The 6,645-nt window shown below is 40.0% G+C and overlaps 1 non-coding gene across 1 annotated transcript; it reads right to left on the bottom strand.

Annotated features, from left to right (window-relative positions):
* Positions 1–462: 462 nt before the first annotated feature.
* On the bottom strand, positions 463–568 carry LOC131152564 (small nucleolar RNA R71). The gene has a single exon (XR_009136055.1). It is a non-coding gene; the product is annotated as a small nucleolar RNA R71 (small nucleolar RNA).
* Between the last annotated feature and the right edge of the window lie 6,077 nt (positions 569–6,645).

Raw genomic sequence — 6,645 nt, 5'->3', positions numbered from 1 at the left:
TCTAAAGTCTTGACTGAACACCAACTGGTTCTGGCTTTCCATAATCAAAATCAAAATTCGAACCCTCATCCTCCCCATCGAACTGAAGCGGAGAAGCAACCTCTTTGGCATCTTTGGGACTACTTCACTCCCATTGTGACACATTGCCATTTTGGATCCAATTCCTGAATGTTGAGGCAGCACAATTTGAAATCAATACCTCAAAAATATCAGTGCTTCACAACTTCAATGGGAATTCCATTGAAAACACTTATAAGCATCTTGATGAGTTGCTCGAAATTTGTTCAACCATCCGCATCTCTATTTTTGGTGGTGATGCTCTTAACCATAGTCTATTTATGTTCTCTCTTAAGGGCAAAGCCAAATATTAGTTGGATTTTTTAGAGTTAAACTCAATTACCACCTAGGCCACCATGCATCATGAATTTCTTCAAAAATACTTCCCCATTGAGAAGACTAATCAGCTTAGGAAGACCATCACTAATTTTTTCCAGATAGAAGGTGAGCCATTCTTTGAGACTTGGGAGTGTTTTAAGGACCTTCTACATAAATTTCCACATCATCAAGTCCCTATGTGGCAACTAGTCCAAAGATTCTATGAAGGGTTAGTTAAGCATGATTGATCTATGGTTAACGCATCCTGTGGAGGTACTTTCCTTTTAAAGCATGAGAATGAGGATTGGACTCTCTCTGAGACCCTTGCCGAGAATTCTCAGCAACACATCATTGTCATTCATAAAACTTCCCAAACTTCTTCTTCCCATTCTGAAGGATTTTACGAGTTAGTAGTTGGTCATGAGCTCGCACCCACTCTACGCACTATCGTGAAGGAAACTTGATCAAGTCCTTTCTTTAAGATAACCATCTCAGCCAATAGCCTGTGCAGAGTTTTGCACCAATCTCATACTTGTTACACTTGCCCCTATGTGCCTCCCACACCTAAGTTTGTGTAGAAGGAAGTTAAGTCCGCCCACAATTGGCATGATACACCGGCCAATGACCCATATTCAACTAAGTACAATCCTCGGTGGAGTCAACATTCTAACTTATCCTAGAGGGCACAAGCTCTAGGATTTCCAGCCCCAAGACCTCAACAATCACAAAATTCTCTCCCTCATAGATCATTTAAAAATCAAAATAAGCAAAATCCTCCCATGCCTACTCCCCACCACCAAGCTTATCAATCACCACCTCCTCAACAGCCTTAATACGATCGTTCCTTTTAGAAGATAGTATTGAAAACTTTTAAGGGTATCGAGGCAAATCGTCAAGTGGATCGACAATTCCTTTATTCCCACTCCCAGACCATAGCATAGCTAGAGGCCACCTTAGGCCAACTAGCTACATCCCTGAATAGACGAGAAGAGAGTAAGTTGTCGAGTCAACCCCTTGTCAACCAAAAATGTCAATATAGGGTAGAGTGTGATTTGACTTCTAGTCATTCAACATACCATTAGCAAGCCCAAGTCGTGACTACCCTTAGAAGTGGGAAGGAGGTAGACAATAAGGTTGGAGAGAAATCAGACATAGGTGAGGGTAAGGGGAAGATGAGTTTAGATCCCATAGTTGAAACATGTACCCCTTCTTCCTCCAATCCGGTAAGTGATCCCATGATTCTTGCCTCCTTCGATGATTGACATTGCCCCTCTACATCCCTATAGTACCATTTCCTGCAACTATTTAATCCAATTTTAATTCTAAGAAGAAAGCCAATGTAGGGTCCATGATGGACACATTTAAGCAAGTCAAATCAATCTTCCACTCTTAGATGCAATTAAGCAAGTGCCCATTTATGCAAAATTCCTCAAGGATGTATGCACCCAAAAGTGCAAATCTCGAGTGCACATGAACAAAAGAATTTGGTTGACCGAGCATGTGAGCTCCATTATGTTAGGTCACATTCCCCTAAAGCTTAAGGACCCCTGTGCTACCACCATATCATGTGTAATCAGAGATTACACAATCAAGAGAGCCCTTTTGGATTTGGGAACGAGCGTGAACCTACTTTCCTATTCGATATACCAAAAATTTTGTATATGAGAGCTTAAGCCTACCCCAGTCAGTTTAAGCTTTATTAACCAATCCGCGAAAGTGCCTTAAGGTGTTGTTGAGAATATCCTAGTGAATGCGAATATGTTCTATTTTCCAGTAGACTTCATTGTCTTAGATGTGGAACCTATCGACTTGGCTAAAAAATAGATCCATGTCCTCCTTGGTTGACCATTCTTAGCCATGACAAATGCATGTATCCAGTGTAGGACTTGTGTCATGGATATATCTGTTTGAATTGGTGTATTCCCAAGAGGGGGGGGGTGAATTGGAATTTAAAATTTATTGCCTAGGTTAAACCAGATAAACAGCAGTATGTACACAACCTAGGGTCAGTCTATGCAATTTCCAAATGTGTAGATAAATATAATGAGGAAATTAAGTCATATGCATCATTCACCCATAACATACATGTGTGGTAAATATAAAATGCGGAAATGTAAATGAACACATGAAATGTTATTAGGGTTCGACCAACTGTGCCTACGTCCCCGCCTCAAGCTCACAAGCTTGAGGATTCCACTAATAGCTCACTTAAGGGTGGAACGACACTGTTTACAACCAGGTCAAATTATCACAGGGCTGACCTCAACCTTAACCAGGTCAATTAGCGGGGCTGACCTCAACCTACACGCCTTAACAGGACGACGCACCTAACTTTCCTAACCGAGTCTAAGCCAATCCGGGACTATTCTAGGACTAGTCTCCCTCTTCTGGCCTGTGCCTAGAAATACAACAGTATTTGAAATACAATCAAATGGAACAATGAATAAGCTTTCAAGTAAAGCAGATGTGTACCCAAATACGCGCAATTACAAACACCACAGTATAATTCAATATGTAAGCTCAATGTGGTCTAAATGGTTTAACTCTCAAATGTATTTTCTATCAGTGTAATGCATACATGAGAGTGACAAACAAACAGTCTTTGTATCACAAAATATGTTCAATAAATAAGTTCACACAAAGATATGTAGTCTCAAGTATTTCAATCAGTAGGATATTTCAAGCATGTGAGTATCAAATGAAGTATATGCTCGGTTTACAAAAGATGCGTAATCTTTGTATTCATCAAATAATATATGAGTGAATGAATATTGCAACAAATATCACAATCAAAAACACAAATATCTTCTCACAAATATATCAATATAAATCACACAAGATATTTGAGTATGTTTTGAAAATGATTTTGCAACTCTAAACAAATACGATATTCTTAAGATCTTGCAATAAAAGTGCAAGCTCAGAAGATCAAGCAAGGTCTTCTTAGGATAGGCTTATTAGCAAAAACCTCCTAAGAGTCCTTAGGTTTAGCTCTCGATGAAAATAAATCAATCAAATGTGAATGGGAGAGCAAACCTATTAAAGCAAAAACAGTCAATCAACTTACAAGTGATGTAGGCAACAATAGAAGGTAAGTATAAGTGATTTTTTCTAAGAAAATGAGTGATATAGGGTTTTTATTTTTTAGAGAATTCTTCCCTAATCAAAGTGGCTAATCTATTTTTAATCTTTGCAAATGATTACATATATATAGCCATGGAAGGAAATATGACCGTTGGAGACCTATTGGGTATTGCTGGAAAAGTTTAATGACACTTAAAACAATTTAACCCTGTTTAAAACATTTAACCACGGTAAAAAAATAGGAGCAACCCGAGAGGTCCGATCGACTAGAAATGGTTCGGTCGACCAGGACTCAACTGGTTCGGTCGACCAGGGGATTTTTGAACTGAAAGGCTCGGTCGACCGGAGAGGGAAATTTCCCAAACTTCTGAGGTTCGGTCGACTAGGGGACTTTTGAACTGAAAGGCTCAGTCGACCAGACCGCTGGGAATTCTCCGAAGACCTTCCAGTCGACCAGGTAGTTGGAGTACAAAAAGTGGTCGGTCGACCGGAAGGTCAAAATGTTGACTCCCAGGTGGTTCGGTTGACCGAGGTCAAATGACCTACAAGGTCTCGGTTTGACCGGTACCTTGGTCAACGGTTGACACAGTTATGGTTCGATCGACCAGACCAAAAATAAACTGATTTGGCCAGTCAACCGAAAGTGCACCAAATGTGCATTTCGGTTTCGTCTTGACACAATCAAGCCCTATTTAAGTGCCTAACAAACATATGTGTACATGTGTGTGTCTTAGGGTCACTTGGGTCCAAAATAGAGACACTGAAAAAGTCCATGTCGGTCGACCGAAGGGTACACCCTAAGGTCTTTCTAAGGTCATTTCTTATTCATGGTTTGTTTGAGCTTACGTAGTAAATCATACATGTGATGTGTGTGAGCTTATTACAAACCAAGTACCTACTTACTATTACAGACCAATTAAATATATTACAATATGGAATAAAACTTTGGTCTTTGAGCTTTACTTGACTTTGTGCACATCTTTATTTTAACATTCTTGATTCCTGCACAAAAACTCAAACACTCATTAGATACAATGAGTATTTGTCATAATCAAAATCGGGCGTGACCAATAAGGTCAACAATATCCTTCGACTACATGAAGGTTAGGTTAAATGTTTTTTGTGCCTTCTAACACCCATCCTATGATGTCGAATGTATGGACGTAGATATGATTGACGAGTGTGTTGAGGAATTCGCCCCCTCAACTATTTTGAGGGACCCTTTTAAGGTTATGCTTCGGCTTGATCATTCTTCCATCTTAGGCCTAGAGGATCCATGTGAGCATATTTTTTTTGTCTATGACTCGACCACTAGCCTAGAGAAAATATCTTGAAAAGCTAAATTCAAAACACTTTATACTCTTCCTAGCATTCTAGCACATCCTTCCATAGAGGCCCCACCATCGCTTGAGTTGAAGCCTTTTCAGACTTCCATCAAGTATGTATTCTTAGGCCTCCATGAGACCATGCCTGTTATTATTTCATCTAGCTTAACTAGTTTGCGGGAGTCTTAGCTCATTCGTGTCCTAAAAAAAGCTATGAGGGCCATAGCTTGGTCGGTGGTGAACCTTAGGGCTATAGATCCATAGGTCTGTACGCATCGGATTCTCCTTGAGTCAATTTCAAAACCTATTCATGAGATGCAGTAGAGGTTAAACCCCAATATGAAGGATGTAGTGTTAAAAGAATTGGTAAAACTCTTAGATGCTAGAATAATATTTTTTATTTCTGATAGTGAGTTTTTGAGCCCCACACAAGTGGTTCCTATGAAATCAGGAATCACAATTGTTGAGAATGATAAGGGCGAAGGTTTCCCCACTCGCGTCACTAGTGAGCCTGAATTTCTACTTTTTTTTATGGGTACTCGAGGTATAATCAAGTTGTGGTCCACTCGGATGATCAGGAGAAAACCACCTTCACTAGCCCATTTGGGAGCTTTTCCTATAGGAGGATGCCTTTTGGGTTATACAATGCACCCGCAACCTTTTAACGGTGCATGCTAGCCATTTTCTTTAATGTGGTTGAAAAATTCCTCGAGGTGTTCATGGATGACTTTTTTGTGCTCAAAGCCTACTTTGATGCATGCTTGGAGAACCTATCTAAAGTTCTTAAACGATGTGTGGACACAAATCTAGTATTAAGCTTGGAGAAGAGCCATTTTATGGTTCAAGAGGGCATATTTTTGGGCCACATTGTGTCCACTAGGGGGATTGAAGTCGATAGAGCCAAGGTAGAGTTAATTTCAAAACTTCCTCCCCCTACCTCGATTAAACAAGTTCAGTCATTCTTAAGGCATGATGACTTCTATCAGCAATTCATCAAATATTTTAGCAAAATTTTTTGGCCCTTGACCAACTTGTTAGTCAAAGATGGACCCTTTGAGTTCAATAAAGAAAGTGCAATTGCATTTGATGCTCTTCGGAATCTTCTTTCTACTGCTCCAATCATGTAGCCCCTCGATTGGTCTATCCCTTTGAAGATCATATGTGATGCGTCAAACTACGCTGTAGGAGCTGTGTTGGGGCAACGAGCTAATAAATTGCCCCATGTGATCTACTACGTTAGTATGACTCTTCAAGGACCTCAATTGAATTACACTACCACCAAGAAAAAGTTTCTAGTAGTAGGCTTCGTGCTTGATAAGTTTTCCTCCTTTCTCCTATGGTCGAAGGTTTTTGTGTATTCCGATCATGCCACCTTGTGGTACCAAACCTAGGTTTATTAGGTTGATTATGCTTTTATAGGAGTTTGATTATGAGATTCAGGATAGGAAAGGGATGAAAAATCATGCAGCAAATCATTTGTCCAACATTCTAGTTGAGGGGTCGATTGACCCATATTCGGTATGACACTCCTTCCATTATGAATAACTCTTCGCAGTGTCTCTTTAGCTCCCATGGTTCACTATGATTGTGAACTATTTAACCTCAGGAACCATTCTGCACGATTGGACACAGTGAGAGAAATGCAAGTTCTTCTATTAAGTGTGCCACAACATATGGGAAGTCCCCCACTTTTTCAAAATTTGTCTGGATTCGATCATTCAACACTATGTTCCTCAGAGTGAGTACCCCCACATACTTGAGTTATGTCATACCCTAGAGTACGGTGGCCACTTTAGTAGAAAGGAAACAACGGCCAAAGTGCTTCAAAGTAGATTCTTTTGGCAAACACATTTTCGGGATA

This window comes from Malania oleifera, chromosome 3 (assembly GCF_029873635.1).
Source record: "Malania oleifera isolate guangnan ecotype guangnan chromosome 3, ASM2987363v1, whole genome shotgun sequence".
Lineage (NCBI taxonomy): Eukaryota > Viridiplantae > Streptophyta > Magnoliopsida > Santalales > Ximeniaceae > Malania > Malania oleifera.
This window is presented reverse-complemented; position numbering and strand designations above follow the sequence as displayed.